Here is a 27,312-nt window from a genome sequence, read left to right on the forward strand (position 1 = left end):
GCCCAAACCACTGAGCCACCCAGGCGCCCCTGGAGTGTACATTTTTAAAAGTTGATGAACCTATTACTGGTACATCATTATCATCCAGAGTCCATAAGTTATGTTAGGGTTGACCCTTACCATTGAACATTCTGTGGGTTTAGACAAATGTAGTGATGTGTATCCACCATTATAATATCATACAGACTATTTTCACTGTCCTAAAAATCTTCTGGGCTTCACTTGTGCTTCCCTCCCCTATCTCCCCAGCTGCCCACAACCACTCATCTTTTTGCTATTTCCAGAGTTCTGCCTTTTCTAGAATGTCGTATAGTTGGAATCGTATGTAACCTTTTTAGATTGGGTTCTTTTACTTAGTAACATGCATTTGAGGTTCCTCTTTATCTTTTCATGGCTTGATAGCTCATTTCTTGTTAGTGCTAAATCATATTGCATTGTCTGGATTACCACAGTTGATTGACCCATTCACCTACTGAAGACATCTTGTTTGTTTCCAAGCTTGGGCAATCATGAATAAAGCTACTGTAAACATCTACATGCCAGTTTTTGTATGGACATAAGTCCTTTCCCACTTTTAAGTCTTCAGTGTCTCTTCTTCCGTAGGGCAGACCCTTATAGCTGTGCCGGCGCCTCCTGCTGGCTGGCTTTTGCACCTTGGATGCTTCCTGGCTGTGGTCTGAACCACCTTGCTCTAGGCGAGACATACATATACTTCAGCAGAATTTGTCACCCCAAAATATGTCTCTTTGGCATAAAGATGATTTTAGGCTGATTATTTTTAAGGAACAGCAGACTTGGGAAAAACTCTGAAAACGGAGCACAAATTACCATTTTGTAAGAGAAAATTACATGTATAAGGGAGCTCTCCTTCTCTAAGGGTGTCTCCTTCTCTGTACCAGGATGACTCAGTCTCTAGAAACTCTGATCATTGGAGAAGGCAATGACCTAAATCTGCATAACACCTTTAGTCTTGATTACTGTGCTTTGCCTGGAAACCTCCCAGAACCAGCCTCTCCTCTCCCGATGTCTTCTCTGGCCTTTAGCTGGAGATGGTATTTAAGGGGGTGGCTTGGGCCAGTTTGGAGCTAGTCTATTTTCCTGGGTGTCTTTCATGTACATGGAAGGTATCATTAAACATCTGTTTGTTTTTTTCCTGTTAGTCTTTTATGGGGGGGGGGTGCTGTCTGAGCCAAGAACCTAGAAGGGTAGAGGGAAAGTGACTTTTCCTCCCCCAGCAGACAGACATCACACAAGGAGCAAGTCTAGAGGGTGTAACTTCAGGACCATAGTCTCATTCAGTGTTGTACCCACTCTGCCCCATAATAAATAAAAGTTATTTCTTTCATGAGGTACTCTGAACTCAGGTATTCCTTCTGGCATTTTCTTTTCCTTCCTTTCTTTGCACCTTGCATGTGCTGAGATAGGAACCTCTAGTTTTAGATTTATTGATGATCTCCTAAACTCATGGAATTTCAAAGAAGATCCATCCAGCCTCCCTTCTCTTGAACGGCCACATTTTTACGCCTCTTCTTTTCTTTGGTCATAAATGAGACTCTCTATACAATATAATTTTTTTCCATTTCCATTCTGCATTTCTACCTCTTTGTCTCCTCCCACCCCCTGCAGTACCTAAGAACGGAGTCTACAAAAAGCGTATTTTGTCGAAAGCTCTTCGTGGATCACAGTGCTCACCTTATTTGCTGAGAAAAATATTCATTAGGTTGTGTTAGAGTTTTCTGGAATCACCTGGAAGCTGAACTCCTAGAGAACATGTTTGGGTCTGGATTGTTAATTGAACGGTGTGCAGCCTAAAAATCTCCCTGCAGCCTTCTGGGACTTCTCAGCCTGAGTGCTAGGGATGGAGCATGGGCTTCATCACCTGCTGCCCCCGTCTCAGCAGGTGACTGGCATTAGTCCAGCCACATGCTGGATCTGAATTTTACTACCAGGGAAGACAGATGATAATGTCTCACTCCTACAGACCTACGATAAGGTGGGAAATGAGGCAGTGTGTGTGCCCATGGAATGTGGAGTTCCTCTGAGGATTAAGGCTGAGACTCTGGACTCAGTCCAGCCAGTGGGGCCTCCCAACGTTGCAATAGCATCTGGGCTGTCCTGGCACCTCCTTGTGTGATGCAAGTTGACCTGGTGGGATGTGCTACCCTTGCTGGCTTGCCAGTGAGGGGGAAAATGGAATTGTTACTGTAACATGGATGCTCCCAACAGTTTCCTTCAGGCCAACAACTAGATGTCAGGGGTGAGGAAGCTGAGGCCTGAGGTCAAAGTCACAGTGGTGGGTTTACCATAGTCGCTAAACGGGAACTATGTTTCACACAATTCTCGCCTTTACCCTCCATGGTCAGGGGTGGCCCAAAGAGAAACTTGTGTGAAGTTTCTGTGGTCCGACCATCCTAGCAGTACAGGCACGGTCCCAGCTCACACATGTCACCCATCCACCTTCTCACATCATTGGTGTGGGTGGCAGCGGGCCCGCAGCCGCTGGCCACCCTCCCTGGGCTTCTCTGAGTGCCGGGGCCACTGGGTGTGCGTGCTGGAAGACCCCCCACCTGGCCTGTAGGTCACCTGCATCTATGAAGTTGGAGGCTGTGAGAAACTGGGAAGGCTCCCTTCTGTCCAGCTGGCCTCCAGTTTGTCCTTGCCTTCCTCCACTTCACGTCCATCTCTCCCTCCTGACTGCCTGTGCTGCTGTTTTCAGGGTCCACACTGCGGACCTACAGACTGCTCAACAGGTCCCCAGCTGTGGAACGTTCTGCCCTATCACAGGGCACTTACTCCACAGCTGTGGCCCTTCTGACCCACTTCTGGCCGAACTGCGACATCCAGTCACATAGCCTTGCTGCAGAACCCAGGTCCCTGGGCTTCCAGAACGAGCTCCTTGTTTCCAAGGTCACCCCACTTCGAGGCTCTGTGTGGGTGTTGCAATGCCTGTGTTGCTAAATGCTGAAAAGCAAACAGGGAGGTTCTGAGCAAGGAAATCCTCGGGGCATTGAGCCAAGAATTTGTCTTCAAAGTGCTTGGGCTAGCCCTGAGCTGCAGCTTCCCAGTATAAGCTAGACCCTGCTTGCATCCCTCTCTGAGCCAGGCCAGAGTCTGTCAGCATGGTAGACCCTAAATCAATCCTGGGTGCTTGCGTCAGAGACTCAGACCAAATCAGATGAGTCTAGGACACAACCAAGTCTCATCTCCATGCTTTCTGTGGGGAAGGGTCAGCCAAACTTTTATTGAATCATTCAGTGTATGGTGACAGCTTTTGTAGGGACCTGGGGATGGGGAGCGGAGAGGGACACTTCCAGATCAGCCTCCCTCTTCCTACACATCTGTCTCCAGGATGCCTCCATCTGCGAGTTGAAGCATTGGGAGCTATGACGTCTGTCCAGGAAGTTGGGGGTGGGGCTTCCCCTTTAGTTAGTAACTAATCAGGACCCTCTCAGGGACTAGGTGGTAGCTGATAGAGAATCAGGGAGTATAGGCCCCTAGAGGCGGCTCTAAAGAGGCCAGCGCAGCAGAACAGGCTGATGAGGTAACCTGGGCACTGGCTATGATGTTCGGTGACTCTCTACCGCGCTCAGAATCTGCAGCGACAGCCTTCGTGTTTCCATTTCAGCTCCAGTGGCTCCCACGGTGCCCTGGGCCTCTGCCAGGCCTGCTTCGAGCTCAGGTCATTGGCACTTACTTAGAAGGAGCCCTCTACTTGGGTCCTTCTTCCCTCAGAGTGTCTCCTAGAGGGGCTCACTCCTTCATCTTTGCTCAAAAGTCGCCTCCTCCATTCTCCACCCCTCTCCTGGATGTATTGTTTCTCTCTTTTTAAATATTTTATTTATTTGTTTATTTATGCGGGGGGCAGGCAAAGGAAGAGGGAGACAGAGAATCTCAGGGAGACAGAGACTCTCAAGCAGACTCCCCACTGAGAACGGATCCTGACGTGTCATTCAATCTCACGACCCGGAGACCATGACCTGAGCTGCAATCAAAAGTTGAATGCTTCACCAACTGGGCCACCCAGGAGCTCCTCTCCTGGATAGGTTCTTGATCTGGCACATATCCCCTACTAACATGCTGTTTAATTTACTAATAAGAATGGAAGCTTCGGAACAGAGACCTGCTCTGTGTGGACATTGGCCTATCCCAAATGGTGGTTCATAGTGGGTGCTCCTTAGGGCATTCGTCTTGGCCAGTAACACCTCTGGAAAGAACTCCATGGGTATCTGTGGGAAGAGGGCCCCCTAGGCCTGTGCAGATCAGCGGAACAGGGCCTGCTTTCATTGAAAGGAGGCCACCTCTCCCTGCTTACCTCCGCCACCCACTGGCCTCTCTCAGTTCATTCCAGTGGCTTTGAATTCTGCAGCTCTGTTTCAACCTTCCCTGTGTCAGGATGGGGAAGCCGGCATGAAGAACGGGACTGATTTTGTTTGTTCATGGTTTATGTTCAAACTTTGACATCTTATTTCAGAGCGATGTGAGAAAGGCACTTGATAAGCTGCCGGCAGGCGTTTCTCCTAAGGGGTCTGCCAAAAACTGTGGGATTTCAGGGTCTGGTTTTCTTCCCCTTCTTCAGGTAAGCTTGTTTATAAGGAGGAAACATTTGTGCCGCTCAGCAGGTTTGAGAGACCCTGTGGGAATGGCTGTTTATTTGTCTTTTGATCACAAAGCCTGGGGTTTGGCTCCGAGGCCAAAGTTCTAGAGGCCTCTTTATCTCCTCCCCTGGAGACTTGAATCTCTCCTCTGACATTCCTTGGGCCCCTGGAGTGGCTGGGCACTGTGGGAGGGGCTCCTGTAGGTGGACAAAATCCCCTAGCTGCCTGCCCCCCGCCCCCGTGCCTGCCCCTGCCCTGGCGTAGCTGTCTTTAGCCTGACCTTCCACCAAGAACTGTGGTTCCTTCAGAGCCAGGCCCCAGAGCCTAACCTACCCCCCCCAACAAAGCCCTGTCAACATTTATTCAGGGAGCGAGACTTTTGTGTTTTATGCCACATCTTAGCCCTTGCCTTCTACCAAATCTGGGGAAGGTCGCAGCGCAATTCACTCCCTCCTCTAACACGGAACCCAGCGGGCCGCAGGAGCTGTGGGTGGGGGGAGCTGTCTGTAAAGGTGGCCAGACCAGGCCCTGGCTGTGGGATACCCCCAGTCTGTGCTCGGGGTGCCCCCACTGCCTGGTGCAAGGCAAGCTACCCACGACGAGCCTTCAACCTCAGCGAGCAGAGAGACCGTTTTCCTTGAATCAGCATGCGACACCACGCAGCTTTCCCCATGGGGGCACATATTGAGAAAATGAAATTCAAATCACCCCTTTGGTACGCTTTTCATTCCCTTTCCTGATAACGCACAGAGAGAAGCCGATTCTCTAGGAGAGCAGGTAGGTGCTTAGAGGGCCTTTCTCGTGTCCCCAGGTGCTTGCAATGGGACCCACGGCCAGCAGCCTGGGCGGAGATCACAGTCCACTCCAGGACTTTGCTCCTTGCCTTGAGGCTTGCTTGCTTCCCCAAGGAGCGGGACAACCTTCTAGGGTCAGTCTCTGGCTGTACCCACCTCCGGTCCCCCCAACACCTCCCTTGGCACGAGACTTGAGCGAGCTCGAGATCGCGCCCTGATTTTGAGCTTGCTTTCTCAAGTCATTCCACTTCACAGTAGATTGCCTTACATCTTTCTCTAAAAATAACTAAATAAACGAATGAATGAATGAATGAATGAATGAATAAATAAATAAAAAGTCCTTAGCTTGGCGTTGTGGTTTTACTGATGCAGAAAAATGTAAAGATAAAGACGAACCCCCCCCCAGAACAAACCTTTGTGCTCCCTGGCTCTCCTGGGAAAAGAGGCCAGGCAGGGCCTGTGTGCACGAGGCAAGAGCTGCTTTTGCAGAAATGGAAATGCTCCCCCATCTTTCCTTCCACATGAAGTCGCTTCATTATATTTTCAGGCGAGCGAGTCATGGGTTCCTGGTGCGCGGTTCTGTCTTTTTCAATTAATGCTTTTCACAGAAGTTCAGGTTTTAAACATCTCCCCCTCTCTTCCCAGGTCTGTTACATTTCCCAGAATGGTTCCCAGCGCTGGAGATAATTCCTTTTCGGAGAACCTACATTTCTCACCTGCTGATTGCAATTAGCCACTGCCAGCTGGGGCCTGGTGTGCAGCTGAAAAGCTAACAAGAAGTGGAGACCACGTGGAACCCAGACAGGGCAGAGGATGTGAATAAATAAGGAATAGTGCCCGTGTGTATGAGCCGCTCCCGTGAATCCAAGGTTTCCCGACCCTCTGGATGGCCCTCCCTCTTCCGGCTCTGTACTCCCCACCCCTCCCCCTCACTATTTTATTTTTAATATTTTTTTGGTCTCTGGCTTTGTAGCCTACACTTAACATCATGGTCACGAATTTACCACTAAGTACATTTTGTTAGGCAATAAACAGCCTTGGAAGAAAAATGAAATCGGACTAGGGCTTCTGTTCCAATCATGTTTGTGAGCTGTGGTGGAATCAGGCGGGCCCTGTGTGCAGGCCCTGGAGCTAACCTCGGATATGAGGACTGGCAGGACCTGGAGAGGCCTTGGGGACCACCAGATCCGAACCCCTTCATTTTATGGGCGAGGACACGGAATCCCAGAAGGGGGGAGCATGACTGATCCAAAGACTTGGAGGAAGTTGCAGGGCTGGCTGAAATCTACCTCTCCTGACCTCCAGCCCAGTCTCTAACCACTGAACTGCCTTGCCTTTGTCCATTCTCTAGAGTTTGTGAGGAAAGCACCAAGGAGATCGCCAACGGTTGGAAGGTAAGCCTCTGTTGGGCAATGTGATCTCCAACCTAAGCAGATATTTCCTTCTTTTCTTCATGGGCTGGGCCTGGCCCCAGGGCCAGGGTTATCCCCCCCCAACCCCACCCCGGTGTCCTCCGGGGTTGTACATACCCATGTCCCCATGGCTCTCAGCTGCTGACCTTGATCCCCTGCCTGGTCTCTAAGCAGAGAGTGCTGGGCCTTTGGGGTTGCTTTGTCTACATACCGCAGGCAGTGGTAGGGAACAGACAACCAGCCAGGGGGAAACGAGTAGCTCTCTCTTCTAGCTCCACAGTGGAGAGATGCTGGCCCAGTGAGGTCTGTGGCTCCTGATGCAACTGTATCTACCTGGTAGGAGCAGGCTGCGTCCCCCCTAGCCCTCCTCCCCACCCCACAACTCACACTTAGAGGCTCAGGCGTTCTCTGCCTAGCTCACTTTCCACTGGGAGACGTCGCCTTGTATGGTTTAGGGTCAGAGAGTGGATAAGCTCCCAGACAGCCATAAGTAACCAAACATGCCTGGACTGTGGACTCCAACCTGGCCATCTTCTATGATAGGCATGTTCCTCAGCCTGTCTCATCATCTGAAACTTGGACACTCCTAATGCCTGGCTCACTGGGCTAGCCGAGAGGATAAGGGAAGGTAATGTAGGTAAAAGAAGGTTCTGCGTAATCATTCATTTTCCTTCACTCTAGTCCTATCTCCATTTTACAGAGGAGGAAACCTGAAGTCAAGGATGGTAAAGCCACTGTCTCCAGCCACCAACTTCGTCTCCCTGTGAGGCACTCAGGGAAGAAGCCTAACACAAAATCCGTTCTCCAAAGACAAGCAATTCTGTGCAGGTAAATGTTCAACAACTCGCTGGGGGTGGTGGGGAGGGGGAGCGAAAGGGGAGGGAGGAAGTTCTGACTTGCAGGGTTGTTGACTTTTATTTGGAGATAATCGTAGATTCACACACAGTTGTGAGAAATAATACAGCAAGATTCCCCTGTACCTTTTATCCGGTTTCCCCCAGTGATAACATCTCAGAACACTGCCGGGCAATCTCACAGCCAGGATATTGACATGATATCATCCGGCAGTCTTTGTGTTTTCCCAGTTGGACTTGCACTCATTTGCCCATGTGTGTACTTGGACCTGCGCAGTCGCCTCCCGCATGCGGGCGTGTGGAGATAGCACACAGTCAAGACAGAGCAGTGCTGTCACCACAGGGCCCCCCGTTGTTATCTTTACTCCCTCCTGCTCTACCCTGTCCTTAGCCCCTGACAACCTCCACTCTGTCCTCTGTTCCAAAAATCTTGTCATTTCCAAATCTCCTATAAATGGAATCATATAGTATATAACTTTGGGGATTGGCTTTCTTTCCCCTACTCGGCATAATTCCATCAAATTTGATTCTAGTTTTTATATGTATCAGTAGTTCATTCTGTTTTATTGCTGAGCAGGAGTCCACAGTATGGATGTATGAGTTTGTTCAACCAGTTACCTATTAAGGGACATTTAGCTCATCTGCACATTTTGGCTATGATGTATAAAGCGACTATAAATATTCATGCCCAGGTGTTTGTGTGAATGTCAGGTTTCCATTTCCTTAGAAATTCTGCCCTCTGCCCAGGGGTGTGATTGTTGGCTTGTATGGTAGTTGCCTGTTTACTTTGATAAGAAACTACCAAATTGTTTTCCAGAGTAACCGTACCATTTTACATTCTCACCAGCAGTCCTAGCCAGCATTTGACATTGTCACTCTTCTTTATTTCAGCGGTCCTGATAGGTGTGTCATCATATTTCATTGTGGTTTTTTTTTCTTTGCCTTTCCCTAATGGCTAATGAAGCTGAATATCTCTTCGTGTGCTTATATGCCATCTGCGTATCCTCTGCAGTGAAATAGCTCTTCATGTCTTTGGCTCATTTTCTGATCGGACTGTTTGGTTTTGTTACTGTTGAGTTTTGCAAGTTCTTTATATATGCCACATACTTGTCCTTTGTATCAGATACGTGGTTTGCAGACATTTCTCTCCAGTACATAGCTTGTCTTTTCATCCTCTTAACAGGGTGTTTTGCAGAGCAAACATTTTTAATTTTGGTGAAGTCCTATTCACCAATTTTCTTTTACTGACTGCACATTGGGTGTCAAGTCTAAAATCTCTGCTTAGCTGGAGATCACAAGATTTTTCATCTTTTCTTCCCCTAAATGTTTCATAGTTTTATGTTTTACATTTAAGCCCATGATCCAGTTTTAGTTAATTTTTCTGTAACTTATAAGGTCTGGGTTCAGTTTCTTTTTTTTTTCCCCCTTACAGATATCTAATTGCTCTGGCAGTATTTGTTAAAAAGGCCATTTTTCTCCACTGAATTACTTTTGCACCTTTGTCAAACATTAATCGGACATATTTGTGGAGGGTTATCTCTGGTCTATTCTGTTTCATTAACCCATGTGTCTACTTATCCAACAATACCACTGCCTTGATTATTATAACTAAGTAACAAACCTTAGTATTAGGTAGAATGATTCCTTCCTTCTTTTTCTAGATTATTTGGCTATTCAAGGGCTTTTGCTTTTCCATATACATTTTAGAATAAATTTGTCCATGTTCACAAACAACCTTGCTGGGATTTTAATAGGAATTACATTAAACATATATATATATATATATCAAATTGGAGGGAATTGACATTCTAACTATGTTGAGTCTTCTAATCCCTTTAATGGAATGTCTCTCCATGTATTAGAGATCTTCTTTGACTTCTTTTACCAGTTTTTAAAAAATAATTTTCAGCATACAAATCTTGGATATGTTTTGTTAAGTATATACCAAAATATTTCACTTTCTCTGGCATGAAGGTAAATTCTATCATGGCTTTCAATTTTAGTTTCCACATGCTCATGAGTAGTCTATAAAATGCAGTTATCTTTGTGTGTTGGTGTTATGTTCCATAAGCTTGTAGAACTCACTTTTTGGTTCTGGAATGTTGGGTGTTTTGTTTTGTTCTGTTTTTTAAATAGATTCCTTGGGATTTTTTACATAGACAGTCTGAAAATTGGCACAATTTTATTTCTCTGTTTCTTCTCTCTGTATCTTTTACTTCTTTTTGTTGCCTATGGCACTGGCTAGAACTTCCTGTACTCTGGTCAGTATGAGTAGTAAGAGTGACCATCCATCCTCATTTGGTGCCTGTTCTTAGGACAATGCATCCAGTTGCTCAATTAAGTACGATGTTGGTGGGTTTCTTGTAAGTGCTCTTTATGAAGCTGTGGTAGTTCTGTCTGTTTCTAATTTGCTGTGAGTTTTTATCATGAAGCATGCTGCATTTTCAAATGTGTTTTTTTCTATTTTCATTGATATGTTCAAATGATTCTTCTTGTTTAACTTGTTGATATGATGGATTACATTGAATGATTTTTGAATGTTGAACCACCTTTGCATTCTTGGAATAAATCCCCAATTCATCGTGATGTATAGACTTACCGTATAGGGGCGCATGGGTGGCTCAGTCAGTTAAGCGTCTGACTCTTGATTTTTGGCTCAGGTCATCATCTCAGGGTTGTGAAACTGAGCCCTCCATTGGGTCCCACACTGGGCATTAAAATTCTTTCCCTCCCTCTCTCTCTCTGTGCCTCTGCCCCAGTAAAAAATAATAAATAAAATAAAATCTTTAAAAAAAGAATTATTTGTATACATTGTTGGATTGTGTTGGGTAATATTTTGTTGAGGATTTTTGTTTGTAAATTCCTGAGAGATATTGGATCTGTGGTTTTCTTTTTTTGTACTGTCTTTTCCTGGTTTTGGTCAATATAATACATGCCTCATAATAAGAGTTGGCAAGTGTTACTGCCTCTTCTATTTTCTGGAAGATATTGGGTAAAATTAATGTTAATCTTATTTAAATGTTTGGTAAAATTCTCCAGTAAATCCACTGGGGCCACGGAATCTCTTTTGGAGTTTAAATTACAAATTCTATTTCTTTAATGGTTATGGTATCTCCACTGAAGTTTTTTAGTTCAGGGTTTTTGAGAAACTGGTCTATTTCTTCTAAGTGGTCAGACTACGAGAGTAAAGTTGTTTGTTGTATTCCTTTATTATCCTTTTAATGGCTACAGAATCTATAGCAATATCCCCTATTTTGTTCCCAGTATTAGTGATTTGTGTCCCCTCTCAATTTATATGCCCATTTCACTGGAACGCTATTGATTTTTTTCCCCCAAAGAACCAGCTTTTTGTTTCATTGATTTTTTTTTCCTGTTTTGCTGTTTTCAGTTTCATTTATGTCTGCTCTTATTTTTATGATTTCCTTCCATCTGCCTGCTTTGGCTCTACTTTGCTCTTCCTTTTCTAGCCTTTTGGAATAGGAACTTGGATTATTGATTTGAGATCTTTCCTCTTTTTTAATGGAAAGACTGAGTGCTATACATTTCCCTCTCAGTAACGCTTTAGCTGAATCCTACCAACTGTGATAGGTTGTATTTTAATTTATCTCTATGTGTTTTTAAATCATTTTGGAGACTTCCTTTTGGGCCCATGGGTTGCTTAGTAGTGTACTGTTTAATTTCCAGTTCTTTTATTTTTGTCTTTCTGTTACTGATATCTACTGTGATTCCTTATGTGTTCCCACAGAACATATTCTGTATTGAGGTTTGCTTCATGACCCTTTAACCATTCTTTAAATGTAGGTTTACTAGCAGTACATTCTCTCAGTTTTTCCTTGTCTAAGAAATGTCTTTATTTCCCCTTCATTTCTAATAGATAGTTTCACCAGGTACAGAATTCATGGTTGACAGTTGTTATACTTCTGCACTTGAAACATGGGGCCCCTTCTTTAGGCCACCCTTGTTTCTGATGAGAAATCCGCTATCCTTGGAATTGTTATTCCCTCCAGTTCATTTGTCATTTTCCCCTGGTTGTTAAAGAAATTGTTTTCTTCATCTTGAGTTTTCCTATGTTTAGCTATTATTTGTCTTTGCATGAATTTCTTTGTGTCTACTTAGTGGGGTTAGGTCTTCTTCCACTTTGAGAATTTTTCAGCCATTATTTCACCAAATACATTTTCAACCCCACATTATTTTTTCCTTCTGAGACTCTGATGAGACAAATGTAAGATTTTTTTTTTATTGTCCATATTGTTCTTGGAATTCTGTTCTTTTTTTTTAAGTCTATTGTTAATGTGTTGGTCAGATTGAGTAAATTTTATTGAGCTTTTATTAAGTTCACTGATTCTGTCTTCTGTCATCTCCACTCTACCATGAGCCCATCAAGTAAGTTTTTTGTTCAATTACTACTGTATATTTCAGTTCTATAATTTCCATTTAGTATTTTTTAAAATATTTTCTCTTTCTTTGCTGTGGTTTTATTTTTTTATTTGTTTTAAGAGAATTCATAATTATTTGTTGGAGCAATTTTATGGTGACTGCTTTAGAATATGTCTCATATTCCAAAATCTGATTCATCTTCTTATTAGTATCAGTTGATTATCTTTTTTAAAGATTTTATTTATTTATTTATTTATTTATTTATTTTACAGGGTGGGGAGGGGAGAGGGACAGAGGGAGAGGAAGAAGGAGAGTCCCAAGCAGACTCCATGCTGAATGTAGAACCTGATGTGGGCCTGATGACACAACCCTGATATTACAACCTGAGGTGAAATCAAGAGTCAGGTGCCCAAATGACTGAGCCATCCAGGTGCCCCAAGTTGGTCATCTTTCTAATCCATGTTGTGATTTTCCTGGTTATGAGAATGATGAGTAATTTTTTAATTGTATTTTCGACCTTTTAATTTTTATTTTAGAAGACTCTGTCTTTGAATCTTTTATTGTATCTGGCATTTGCCCTGTTTTGGTTTCGCTTGCACATTCTGTCCTACCTTTTTTTAGCTCTCAGTTCCAATGGCAATTTAGTTTCCTGAGCCCTTGCAATGGTATTCTGGTCTGTTTGATTTATGTGGCTCTGCCTGAGCTTCTGTTAGATCCCTGCTAGTGCCATTTGTGAGGATGAACAGTGTTTCCCTGGGCCTCTCAGTATTCTTAAGTAGAATATGAGGGATTCTAGACCTATGAGAGGGAAAACACTACCCTTGGCCTGTTCACTGGCCACCTGTGTCATTTGGCTTCCTGTCCTATTTTCCTATTTTCGTAGGTGCTTCTGGGGGAGTGAAGAGGCTACTAGAGCTTCCTTCTGCCATTGATTGGAGGATCAGGAGCCATGGATTTGGATGATTCTTTACCATTAGGTGAAGGGTTGAGTGACATTAACCTTGGGTCACCTGCAGCCACTGAGTGGATAGATAGAAAACATGGAGCATGCTAGCTCCATTGATACCTGTTTAAATGTTGCTGGTCTATGTGGGGGTGGAGTAGACGGGTCCACTCTGGACCCACTCTTGCCTGTGCTGTAGACAGATTGAGCCTGCTGCTCTTGTTGGATGTGGACAGGGGATGGGACAGCATCCTGAGCTCTGCTGGTACCACTGCTGTGAGTAGATTGGCCTGCCATGTCCCTGGGTGTGTCTCCCAGTTAAGTCCCTGATGAGATTCCCTTTTCCTGGAAAAAAAAAAAATGAAAACCCAGGGATTTATGACAGTATTGGTCTTCAAGTCCTGAGGTCCCTAACCAGTCTGTCTTCTTCTACCCAACATTCTGAGTTCTTTTATCATTGTCTGTGGAATTATTTCCAGGGTTTTAGTCATACTTTGAGGAAAAAAGAGGGAATATTGAGTCTATGCTATCTTATCGCAGAAATTAAAATTACTGCTCAGAAAAGGAGTCCATTCAGTGTGGTGGGTATGCAGGTGTTTGTTTTAGTTTATTATTTATACATTCCCATGGATTTGAAGTATCAGAAATAGTTGTTTGTAAGGTGGTACCAGGTGTAAGATAATCAGTTTCCCATTGACATTGCACTGTGTCTCCTATTGTAGTTTATTATATTAATTTGATGAACAAAATACTTGTTTGGTCAAGACACATTAGCTAGAAATGATTTCAGTTGCATCCAAAATACTAATTTTGGATGACCATCTGACAGAATAGAGTTAAAAATGAGGCAAATAAATTTAGTGCAAATGTGACCATGCATGGGAACATGGCTTCACAACTGCAAGAGTTAGATCATGATGTAACCAAGCCTTTTAAGGATTACTTGTAAGTGGTCACCTTTGGAGATGGTAAACATAAACCTATAGGGTGAATTAAAAAAAAAAAAACTATCCTAATATGGGGATGAAAACTTAATGCCTCAGATATTTCCAGTGACCCCATTAAACATAGACCAAAGAGGACTGTATCTTAACTTTGAGGGAAGTGAGGATAACATGTGACCTCAAAACCTATGTTCAATGTCACGAACATATCCCTAAATGTGTTCTAAGAAAGTCACTGACATCAAAGATGCATGATTAGTTTAAAACAACTGTTTCACAAGGCAAAAGGACAGTGTTTCCAATTAATACTTCTTTTTATGTAAAACATGTTTATAAATATGGATATCTAATTTTATTAGAAAATTAAATAATGTAAGTAAACCTTTCACTATTCCATCTGTATCTTTGAAAGTTTGTGTATTCAAGGTGATAAAAAAATTCTTTTTTTAGAGAGAGAGAACGAGAGAAAGCACATGAGCAGTGGGGGAGGGACAGACAGAGAGAGAGAGAATCCCAAACAGGCTCCACACCCAGCATGAAGCCCAACACAGGGCATGATCTCACAACCTCAAGATGATGATCTCAGCCGAAAATCAAGAGTCAGATGCTCAACAAAATGAGCCATCCAAGTGATCAAGAAATCTTCCTAAAAGATCTTTTCATTTGGAAATGTGGAGGCTACGTTGCATTTGGTATAGATTTATATATAGTTATTTTAGTATTTCAAATGCTCAGAAAACTACAGTTGTGTGTCTACTACCCAGATTATGGAATATTAACCTCTGGTCATATTTACCACATAATTTTTAAAAAGGAACAAAGTCTGCAGTGAAAGTTCTCTGTGTACCCTACTTCTATACCATTCCTTTCTTCCTTCCCCCAGAGATTGATATTCATTTACATGACTGTCTATTATAACTTACAACACAGATATATATCTGAAAACAACACTTGGAATTATCTTACGAATTTTAAAACATTGCATAAATGAAATCATGCTGCATATATTCTGTAATACTGATATATTTGAAATTATTTTTATATTCCTATTTTGTGTTTTCTGCTTACCACACTTGTTTTCCTTTCGAACTGTCTAATAGACTGGAAAAAAATTAATTGTCCTTTTTATTCATTGCCAGTTTGGAAACTGTGTGTTATATTTCTCTCCAATTTTACTAGTTATTCTTACATTCTAAACATGCATATTTAATTATGAATTTTTTTCAAAGTCTAAAGCTATTTAATATATCTGTTCTCATACTCCGACCTTTAACTAGCTCCACTAGCCTCCTCAATTTCTTTGTTATTTTGTCTAGAACATTAATCCCATCTGTTTAAAAAGACAATTTATGGGGGTGCCTGGGTGGCTCAGTCGGTTAAGCATCCAGTTCTTGATTTCAGCTCAGGTCGTGATCTTGGGGTCTTGAGATCAAGCCCTGTGTCTAGCTCCATGCTGGGTGTGGGGCCTGCTTAAGATTCCCTCTCTCCCTCTCCCTCTGAAAGAAAAAGACACAATTTATGGCTCTATTTTTTATTGGTCAATGGTTAATTAAAATTATTATTCTATATTATTCTATATATATTTCTTAATCATAGTTTCTAGTAGCCTACTTTTTCTGGGTTCACTTTTCTGCTTATTAAAGTATATCCTCTAATTGTTTACTTAGTAAATATCTGTGAGTCTTTATTTTTGAAAATGTCTTTATTTGTCCTCACCTTTAAATGTTATTTTTGCTGAAAATTAACACCTTTGTTGACAATGATTTTTCTTTAGTAATTGGAAGACACCATTGTCTTCTATCATCTTTTGCTGTTAGTACTTTTTCTTTTGACAGAAATTTGTCTTCTCATTCTTGTAGTTTTTGACATTTTCTCTTTGCCCTTGATATTCTGAAGTTTTATATGAGTTTAGATTTGTTTTTATTCATACTCTTTAGAATTTGTGTGACTGAATCTGAGTCCTAGCCTTCTCTAACCAGCATGATTCTGGGTAATTATGTTCCCTCATTTTGAACCCCAATTAGATGTATATTAGAGCCCCCCTCAGTCTCTCAACTGCTCTTTCTTTATATCCTTTTAACTCTTTGTAGTGTATCTTATAAATTATGCAAGACTATCATCCAATTCACTAATTTTCTCTTTGATTAGGTTCATAATTCACTCAACAAACATTTGCTGGGTGCTTTATTATGTGTCAGGTGCTATAGTAGGCACTGTACTCTTACAGATGAATGAGTTAGGGCCCTACTTTTGACAAATTCCTTCTGTTGTCAGGAAGAGATGCAAAGTAAGAAGCAATCTCACATGGTGTCTGAAGTGTTACGGCAAAGCTTTGATATTGCCAAGTACTGAGGCTGGCTACCTAAAAATCAGAAGGGGCCGCCTTAGATAAAAGCTATCCACACTGAACCTGACAAGCCAGGTAGACTTTGCCAGGTGCATAAGAAAGTGAAAGCACGTGGCTGTCAAAGAGAACAACTATAAAAAGAGGAGCAGGAACGACTGTGCCTGTCAGTAGATGGAGAAGTGGCAGGAGAAGATCTGGGGGAGGCGTGGGAAATGACACTGGGGAGGTAAGCAGGGAGTAGGTTGTGAAGGGCCTTGTACACTCCATTCTTGAATGTGATTTCATTCCAAAGTGGGAGGGAGTAATTTAGACATGTTAAGCGGAGGAATGGCATGGTTAGATGTGGATTTTAGGCATGCCATTCCAGATTGTAGGAAATTGGGGCTAGATGCAGGAAATGATGAGGATATGGGTTCTGGAAACAACGAGAAATGCAAGACAGGATGGCATAGTGGGCAGAGATGCTTGGGAGGCAGACATGATTGAGCTTGGTGGTGGAGAGGCTGAGTGGTCTGAGAAAAGGTAGGAGGCAAGGACAATCATCAAGTGTGGGAATCTGTGATTTAGGTGGATAAGATGGTGTTGGCAATAAGGAGGAGGAACAGATTTATGGGGAGGGTACGGGGGTGATAATAAATAGGGGTTGAGACATGTTGAATTCTAGGAGCTTGTGACTTTCACAGAGGAAGATGTGAACAGTAGGTTAGAAGTAAAGATCTAAAACTCACAAGAGAGCTGTTAGAGTTACGTGGAGGAAGCTGTTATAATTCAGGCTCTTTGCCCATAGATGAGTGGTTAGAATCACCTCATCGATAAAGGCTAATGTAGAATGTTTGTCTGTTTTCCATGTATCATCGTTCTCACAAAGAAAAGACCCTAGATTGTCCCCGTTACTGAGAAAAGAGGGTGATAGGACCTGGAATCATTATTTCCAGGAAGAAAAGATGTGCAATGGTCTTGCTATCTCTCTCGGAATGCATTTCCATTATTCCCTTGTCCCTTGTCCCTCTCTATGGCTGTGCCAGGTCCCTCCTCATTCAAGCTACCACGTGTAGCAAAATGCCCGCCATCCGAGCGGGGAACTTACAACACCAGGCTCTGACCTATTCACCAAGAGCTTCCTACCATATGCAAAAACCGTAAGGAATGGTAAGCAGTATGTCTTAGGCCCACATGACCAAAAAAGAAATATACTTTGGTTTAGGTTAGACTCAAGGGAACCTTCCACGAGGATCTATGGAAATGGTTTACCTCAAGCGTCAGGGAATCCCCTCCCTCAAATGCTCCTAGAAAAGTACAAACATTTGTTTTACTGGAAAAATTTTAAGATAGCTTAGTGAAAGCATCAACATAGTTTGGTGGTTCTTTCACTGCCTCTGGGATGACATAAAATCTTGGCCTGGCTCACACAGCCTGTCACCATCTCTTCCCTGCTTGACTCTCACCACCTACCTCCCTTCAGCTCAAACATGTTGAGTTTTCACTCTCTCCAAAGCTCCACACTCTCTCCCCTTGGGGCTTCTCTCTATCTGGAACCTTCTTCCTCCTGCCCTTATCCCTCTTGCCTCTGACTCATCCTTCAAGCCTTACCTGAGATGCATCTTCCTTCAGGAAACCTTCACTAATCTTCTGAATTGTAGCTGTCCCTCCCATGTGCTCCTATTTATTAATTAAATCCTCCAGTACATGTTTTTAAGAGCCTATCAGAGGTCAGACCATGTGCTAAATTACAATATAAGTCTGCCCCAGTAGAACCTACTGGGGGAAAGGGAGAATAAATGAGTCAACCAATGGTATTAATTAGTGTGAAAAGTGAACTCCTATACCAAAATATCCAGCAATAAAGTAGTGTGAAGAACAAAGACACGCATTCTCTTTCAACCGTCAGAGATGAGTGTTCCAGGTCAGTGAGACGCTCAGCTTCAAGCAGTTGTGCTTGACCATGAATGGCTCTGCCATCGTCATTGCATGGCTTCCAAAGTCAAAGTCCCTCTAGTCCACTGCTCTCCGATAGAATATTCAATGATGATAGAAAGTTTCTATTAGTATCTCTGAGGTCCAATATAGTAACCCCTAGCCACATGTGGCTACTGAATACTTAACATTGTGGCTAGTGTCACTAAGGAACAGAATTTTGAATTTTAATTAATAAAAATCTGAATTTAGGTGTGCCTAGGTGGCTCAGCGGTTAAGCCTCTGCCTTCGGCTCAGGTCATGGTCTCAGCGTCCTGGGATCGAGCTCTGCATCGGGCTCTCTGCTCAGTGGGGAACCTGCTTCTCCCTCTCTCTCTGCCTGCCTCTCTGCCTACTTGTGATCTCTCTCTCTGCCAAATAAATAAAATCTTTAAAAAAAATAAAATAAAAGCTGAATTTAAATCATGACGTGAAGCTAATTAGCGGCTACCATATTGGATAGTGTGGCCTCATTGCCTCTCCAGCCAGGGGTTGGGAGAAAAAGGGGAATTCTGGGACCTGGTGTCTCCTCTTAAGCAGGCGAGGCCAAATTTATACCCAGAGCTTCTGCTCACATTCTATTGGGCCTACTGTGTTTCACTGCATCTAAGTTGACATCAGTTGTAAGATGGATCATGTGTCGCTAAGGGAGAAAAAAAATGCTGCCAATTAAGCTGTTATAATGCATTTAAAAAATCACATCCACTTGTGATTTTATACATATTGAAAGGGCCTTTCAGATGTACTAAGTACACACACAGAGTAATACACAAGTGAAATAAGTTCCTAAAAACTTCTTTGCATTGAGTCTAGCTCTCCTGAAATATTTTTCAACTCACACTTGCTGATGCATGTGCTTTTCCACAGGTGATTTTTTTCCATGCCCCCAAAACATCAGTGATAAGGCCTTTCTTCCCAGTGTGCTCTACTCTTGTATCCAGGATTTCCTTCCAAGAAACTGACACCCAGTTGGCAACTTTTGACTCTGGTGCTTTACTGTTTGATCAAATGGAGGGTACTGTTTTTCCCTTGGTTGAAACAAATGTTGCTAGAAGTTGGCCAGTTTGGGACAAATGGATATTCATTGTCTTAACAATGATCTTGCTCAACGTGTGAATTGGTCACGTCAGCCTCTCACTGCTTTGAAATTTCTTTTGTCTGTTCTGAAGGATTTGGCAATTTCTCCTGCTTTCAATTGCATTACTCGACAGGAGATAGGCTGTCCTTTTGTTTGTATCTGGGAAGCACAATGTAACACAGCTTCATCTACTTGTAGATGTCTTCCTGCCTTGGGTCTTGTAAACACTTGGTTGTTGCTTTGAAAAAAAAAATTACGAAATTGCTACCATTCCTCCAATAATGAATATTTGCTTTGCTAATATCAAATGTATGCCCCACCGCTCTGTTTACCCGCCTTTCTGTGTACACGATACCTTTTCATCTCAATGAGAAATCATAGTATAATCTTTCTGAAGACATTTTAAGCAGCAGTTCAATTTAGCACGCATAACACTGACAACGCACAGATCTCAGCTGGCGCAATGACGATGTGAATAGCTATGACCAGCATTGCGTGGACCGGGGCAATGACAACCATTTCACGATTGCCATCCAGCCTGCAGCAATGGTGACATGCCATTGATGGCGGGGGGAGGGTGGGGGGGCACCCAGGAGTCAGTGCTGAGACAAACCAAAGCCAAAGTCAAGCCAGTGGCGGGTGAGCTAAGAGGATTCTGGCCTGTGGGGAAATAGAAGAAAAATCCACATAGGGGCAGAGAGGTGAAAATGAGTCTGTGAGAGCCTAGAGAAGGAGGCAGAGAGGGAGGAAAGACGAGAAGGAGAGTCGTTTCCTGAAGACTCCTCGGCTTCAGGTCGGTGATACATACATCCGTGTGTGTGTGCACACATACACACGCCCCCACACCTAGACATGCATGCACACACGTTTCTGTTTTCCTTCTTGCCCAAGCTAGCACAAGTGGATTTCTGTACTTGGAAACAAACAAAGACTAGAACACTGGCCTTTTAAGATCTGTTTCAGTTCAAGGGGTGACCTTCAGAAAAAGTCCAAAGCGGCTGATCTGACCACAAAGGGAACTGCATCGGTTGGGTCAGTTTGAGGGATTCTGACTAAAGAAGAAACATGAATTTCATGCAGCTTAATAGGAGCTGACGCCAAAGCACATTCCCTCTATAGGATTTCACCCGTGACTAATAAGCCTTTTAATCATGGCAAGAAGACACGGAGATTTTGCAAACATGCTTTTGCAGTACCCACATTTAGTGTTCCTGACCCTGTTTTCTTGCCAGACTGTGAGAAGCACCTGCTCCTTTTCAAGCCGTTGTCAGATCAATATTTAATCAATTGCCTTTTGATATTTGGTAGCGCTGAATAAATGGGATGCCGATATTTCTGCTCAGAGCTGCTCCTCTGGTGTCCCTCATTCCGTGTCTGTGAAACCCTTCAGGAACCTCTGAACACTAAGTGGCATGTCCTCTGAGTTGTCTGATACCCCCCCCCATTGCTGCAGAGGGGCTCTGTGGCCCAAGGAGACGTGGGATGCTGGTGCCAGGGCCACTCTTATTAAAGCAACGTCCAAACTGAGTCATGAAAGCGGGGGAGCAGAGCTACATTCAGGACACTGGGGGGCTTTGCCAGGTGAGGGCTATTTAATAGACCAGCCACATTAAAGAAAAGCAATGATGTAGTGAAAGGAGCCTAATGAGCAGAAGTGAGGCTACTGTACCTAGAGAGAAAAAATAATGAGCTGCGAAATATCCCCCAAGGCGAGATTGCCAGTCTTCTGCAAGGAGGTCTCAGCCTATAGGTAAAAAAGGCTCATGTGGTCCCTTTTCCTTGCATGGTAAACAGAAGTTCTGTGGGCAATTAGGGGCTGAGCTGAATGTGAGATTTGAAGACCGGGAATTCTGTCGCCAACTCTTTGGAGATTTCCACACCCAAGACCCCAGCTTTAATTCCCAAAGGAAACCGGGAACATACGTGACCTGTGAATAGAAATTAGGAACATCACATCATCAAAAACAACCCTCTCAGTGTCTGTGCAGCAGACGGACATCTGGATGTTCGTTCGAGAAATCTCAGGGACTGGCACTACAGAATCTTTCTAAAGCTGTCCTCGGGGGCCATGCCATGGCGCTGCCTTGAGGGCAAAGCCACTTTCTAATGAGACCCTCTCGGTCTTTCAGTAATGACCCCTCCTAGAGTGGGATCCGAGCTGGGCATGCCATAGCCATACAAGGTTCTGCTTTACAGTCTGTGTGGGAATGACAGGCCAGAGTTCGGGACACGTGGGCGGGGGGAAAAAATTATTAAACCCAATGCATTACTACATCCCGAATGTGAAGGAAATCAAAGGAACAGAAGACCTGGTCACTGCCCTTAAGAAACGTACAAATGCCTGCCATATAGACAATGGGTCATTTACAGAGAAACTTTTCAAGTTCACACAGTGGGAAAGAGGTTGAAGCCTGTGCTTTCCAGATGAGCGAGGAGACAGGATGATGAAAGATACATCATGAAAGTGGAAAAAAGATACACTTTATGATAACAAATCCTTACTGCTTATAAATGCTTTCTTCAGCATTTTCTAAATAGGTGTTCACAGCAACCCCACGAGACAGGCAGGGTGAGGATAGATCCGCCATCTTACATGTGGGAAACTGAAGCTTCCTAGAGATTGAGTCAGGAATTTCTAATCTTTTAGCTATGGGGGTGCAAAGACGAGTAGAGTTCCCATGCATGATGCGCTGTCAAGGCCATAGCCAAGTTTAGAAGAAACTCATATTTCTAGGGTAAATAAATAGTACTATAAACATTTTTGGCAAGGGAGGGAGCAAGGCAGAAATAGGCATTGCATTCACAAAAATTTTGCAAATACATGAATAATGAAATCAATGTTTAAAAATACAAGATTTTAGCAAGAGAAACTCTAGAGAGATGGCCAGTCAGGGCTCATATAAGTACTATATTATTTTGACTCCCCCAAGCAAGCCATGGAACCATTCATGGATCAGGGACAATAGTGTATGTGCCATTAAAGTTGTTATTGGACAAATTACCCCCAAACTTAGTAGTTTGATACAACAGCAATTATCTTTCACTGTTTCTATGGTGATTTTGGCTTGGGATCTCTCATGTGTTTGCAATCAGATAGTGGTGGGGGCTGATGCAGTTGAGGTCTCTCTCTCTGTCTGTAATCTTGGGACTTCCCCATGTGGTCTCACCCCATGGGCTAGTTTGAAGTTCCTTACAGCATGGCAGCTCGAGGTTCCAGCTTGAGTGTTCCAGCAAACAAGGCAGAAGACCTAGCCTAATCTATGGTCATGAGTGAGTCACAGGTCCTGCCTAGTTTCAAGGGGGAGAGGACAGACAGCTCCCCCCTCTATGGGAGGAGTGTCCAGGTCACATTGTTCCTGAACATGTGAGAGGGAGTGACCACTCCAGCCATCTTCAGTGAATAAAATCTGGCAGAGCATACCTTGAACTAAGGATTATGATGAATCTTATTTTGTGCCTTCGAGGTCTGCACAAGGGAAAAAAAAATGTGCTCAATCAAATTTTCCTGAAGGGAACTTATTTTGGAAAAAAATGAATCTTGAATTTTTCCAGACTCCCATTCCATAGATAAATGTAATAAAGCAGTAAGCATGCAAATTGAAAAGGAAAATATAAATAATTCTTATTTTGTTGTTGAATATCACAAAAGGTAGAATTTATAGAGACAGCATCTTATTATAAACATGAAGAACATTTATAATTTTTCTTGTGTTCTCACTCTGTCTGCCTTTTATTTGGAAGGTGACTGTTGTATCGTAGACAAAAATGTTCCTAAGACCCCTTTCAATCATGTGCAATATAGAAACCCAAGCCCTTCTTTTTCTTCTCTTGTCTTTCCTTGCAGTTTTGTTATTAAAAATTTATCATGGGGGGTGAAATTTCAAAAGAAATGGAAGCAAATGTCGAATCACAACTCATGGGTACATAACTTCTATAATCTTTATAACTAACGCCTACTGATGGGGTGGTAACTGTCTGGTTTGACAGAGACATGGCTTAAGAGTTTCACGAAATTTCTACCTCAAGACCCATATTGGCCAAGGACAAAGAACATATAACTCTGAGTTCTTGGGGTCCATAGCCCCAAGGAGCCCCACGTCTATGAGCACTCTTGAAATTTCATGCACATTTCACTTTCTCTCTTTCATAAGGCATTGGTGTTTGTTTGTTTGTTTGTTTGTTTAAGATTTTATTTATTTATTTGACAGAGATCACAAGTAGGCAGAGAAGCAGGCAGAGAAAGAGAGGGGGAAGCAGACCTGCCGAGCAGAGAGCCCGATGCGGGGCTCGATCCCAGGACCCTGGGATCATGACCTGAGCCAAAAGCAGAGGCTTTACCCACTGAGCCACCCAGGCATTGGTGTTTTTATCTTCATATATAAAAGATATTTTAGATACTATCAGTTAACGTCAGATGGCCGTATCTGTCACGTGGCTTCAAGCTCCTCTGTGTACCCCCTTATCAGTTCAACGGGCAATGGAATGCCCAGTCCCCATGATATGCTGGTTATAATTTCCCCAACACTTTCTCTCTCCTTTGAGGAAACACATGCAGGTAAATCAGAATGATGGAATTATTGGCATTACTTTGGATTCACTCTAATTTATGTACTTTAAGTTGCTTTCAAGTCTCAGGACTTGACTATTATTGAAAGCTAATTACTCAAGGCATACCTCCCGGTGATAATAATACCCTCGAATGCTGGAGAGACTTCTGCTGAGAATTTCTGGGATTAGTGAGTAACCCAAGGTCATGTGGTTAATTAATAACAATGCTGATATTCAGACCCTATCTTTGGAGTCCTTATCTTGTGTATTCTATTGCTACACTTAGAGTCATAAAGACTACTAACAGCAATTCACATTCCTAAAGAAGCCTGGGGACACGAGGTAGGTGTAACAACGTTTTGCAGAGAAAGTCAACTTACTAACTTAGGCTCTGTTATTTATACATTCAATTACTTATTTTTTCTGAGAGGATTAGAGACAAAACATGTGGTCTGGTATATTTTTTTTTAATTTTTATTTATTTTTTTAAATTTCTTTTCAGTGTTCCAGAATTCATTGTTTATGCACCACACCCAGTGCTCCATGCCATATGTGCCCTCCATAATACCCACCACCAGGCTCACCCAACCCCCCACTACCCTCCCCTCCAAAACCCTCAGTTTGTTTCTCAGAGTCCACAGTCTCTCATGGTTCATCTCCCCCTCCGATTTCCCCCAACTCACTTCGCCTCTTCAACTCCCAATGTCCTCCGTGTTATTCGTTATGCTCCACAAGTAAGTGAAACCATATGATAACTGACTCTTTCTGCTTGACTTATTTCACTCAGCATAATCTCTTCCAGTCCTGTCCATGTTGATACAAAAGTTAGGTATTCATCCTTTCTGATAGAGGCATAATCCTCCATTATATATATGGACCATATCTTTTTTAAAAAAGATTTTATTTATTTATTTGACAGAGATCATAAGTAGGCAGAGAGGCAGGCGGAGAGAAAAGGGGAAGCAGGCTCCCCCCTGAGCAGAGAGCCTGATGTGAGGCTCGATCCCAGGACCCTGAGATCATGACCTGAGCCAAAGGCAGAGGCTTAACCTACTGAGCCACCCAGGTGCCGCTAGACCATATCTTCTTTATCCATTCGTCCATTGAAGGGCATCTTGGTTCTTTCCACAGTTTTGTGACTGTGGTCATTGCTGCTATGAACACTGGGGTACAGATGGTCCTTCTTTTCACTACATCTGTATCTTTGGGGTAAATACCCAGAAGTGCAATTGCAGGGTCTAGGGTAGTTCTATTTTTAATTTCTTAAGGAATCTCCACAGTGTTTTCCAAAGTGGCTGCACCAACTTGCATTCCCACCAACAGTGTAAGAGGGTTCCCCTTTCTCCACATCCTCTCCAACACTTGTTGTCTCCTGTCCTGTTGATTTTGGCCATTCTAACTGGTGTGAGGTGGTATCTCAATGTGGTTTTGATTTGAATCTCCCTGAGGGCTAATGATGATGAACATTTTTTCATGTGTCTGTTAGCCTTTGTATGTCTTCTTTGGAGAAGTGTCTGCTCATGTCTTCTGCCCATTTTTTGACATGATTATCTGTTTTGTGTGGGTTGAGTTTGAGAAGTTCTTTATAGATCCTGGGTATCAGCCCTTCGTCTGTACTGTAATTTACAAATATCTTCTCCCATTCCGTGGGTTGCCTCTTTGTTTTGTTGACTGTTTCCTTTGCTGTGCAGAAGGAAACAAAAGCAAAAATGTGGTCTGTTTTTAAGCCAAGCCAGATGTCCCTAACTTTGTCGTCCCCCACTCCCAGTTTCAGAGCAGCGTCGCTCCGCGCCACCGCCCCCACCCCCAACCTATGTCCAAGAGGCTCTATAGGTGCCAGGGATGCTGGGACTCCACTGAGCCTTGAGATGATAAGCAGAAACGCCATGTCATAGGTCTTGCAAAGTAACGAGTGCCATGACCGGTTAGGGTGAGGGTCCCACAGAGGGCTCTAGAGCTGAGTGTTGTTGTTTCAGCGGTCTGGGGCAGGGGCTGGGGGGCACTCACATCCACAGGGTGGCAGGGTCTTACCACTGTTCTCCATCATGTTTTATCCAGAAATCACCCTTTGCCTCAAAGATGTAGGTACGGTTGTTGAACAGTCCTCGCTTCATTCCTTATGGGGATTTCCCTCCCAGGGGCTCTGTTTCTTCCATAAGACCATGTTTCTATCAGCGACCTTCTAGAGAAGTATCAGATCTATCCATGGGTCTGTACCCTAAGGTTCTTTTTTACCCAGAAAACACTTCCTAGCTCCTGTTAAAACAGCCGATATATGTAGTGTGTGTGTGTGTGTGTGTGTGTGTGTGTGTGTAGTAGTGGAGTAGTGGGGAGGGAGGAAGTCACCAGACTTCGTTCACTATAAGGATCCAAGTCTGAACTTTGTGTACTCTAATAGAGCTTGTTGCACTGGCTATAGGAAGATCATTGGTGAAGGGTCTGAGAGAGAGAGATTGAGAGAGAGGGGGGCTGGCACTAGCACAGAATTGCTAAAGTAGCTCATTGCATGCACTTGAATCCATCACAAAATACTGAACAAAACAATGTGGAATGCCGGCCATTAGGATATCACAGCTGCTGTTTCCTTCCTCCCCCTCCCTCCCTATTTCCCTTCTCTTCTTTCTTTCTTTTCAGGTTTGAGATGGCTAATGCCTCCCCCTTCCTGAGCATCAGTCCCTCGTGTTTTCCAGAGGCTTAGACAAGACGGTCTCAGACTTTGCAGTACTAACACGCCATGCTTCCATGAACTTGTGAATTATGCAAAGTGATCAGAGTTGTGAGATGCCTGCACAATCACCCCACCCCGCCCAGGTTTCCTATGAACTTCCCCAGAGGGGAGCTGACAAATTGTTAAACGGACTCATGCAGAAAGTGCAGAAAGTTCCGAGTGTCTAAAGGGGGACCCTGCAGCATCCTGGAACTTGGGACCCATTGGTTGCCTGCCTCTCTGTAAGTCTTAATAGATAAAACCAGAAAAAAATAACTGGGCTTGAGCTATCTTTTAAAGAGTCTGAGCAAAGAGAATGCAGGTAATCTGTAAGGAGGAGGCAAGAGCTTGGATTCCAGAAGCGAATGTCCCTGGGGGCACCTGGGTGGCTCAATGGGTTAAGCCTCTGCCTTCAGGTCAGGTCATGATCTCAGGGTCCTGGGATCGAGCCTCACATCAGGCTCTCTGCTCAGCAGAGAGCTGAGCAGAAAGCCTGCTTCTCCTCCCCCTTCTGCCTACTCATGATCTCTCTCTCTCTCTCTCTGTCAAATAAATAAACAAAATTTTTTAAAAAAGGAAAGTCCCTGAAAGTATGAATAAAAGAGTGGTTGATTTGAACCTTCTGTGGCTAAAAGCCTGAGTAAAATGCCTCTGTGGCAAAGGTTTTATTGAAACTGTCAACAGGACCAGAGAAGAAGGCAGTGAATTGCTAATGAGAAGACCTGAATGCAGCCAGTGGCCACGCACCTTGCACCTGGAT

The 27,312-nt window shown here is 43.5% G+C and overlaps 1 long non-coding RNA gene across 1 annotated transcript; it reads left to right on the forward strand.

Annotated features, from left to right (window-relative positions):
* On the forward strand, positions 1–26,988 carry LOC101689613. Its single transcript, XR_199637.3, has 3 exons — positions 1–6,783; positions 7,502–7,629; positions 26,480–26,988. It is a non-coding gene; the product is annotated as an uncharacterized LOC101689613 (long non-coding RNA).
* Positions 26,989–27,312: the final 324 nt, after the last annotated feature.

The sequence above is a fragment of the Mustela putorius genome, unplaced genomic scaffold (genome assembly GCF_011764305.1).
Source record: "Mustela putorius furo isolate JIRA1106 unplaced genomic scaffold, ASM1176430v1.1 tig00003836_pilon_pilon_pilon, whole genome shotgun sequence".
Lineage (NCBI taxonomy): Eukaryota > Metazoa > Chordata > Mammalia > Carnivora > Mustelidae > Mustela > Mustela putorius.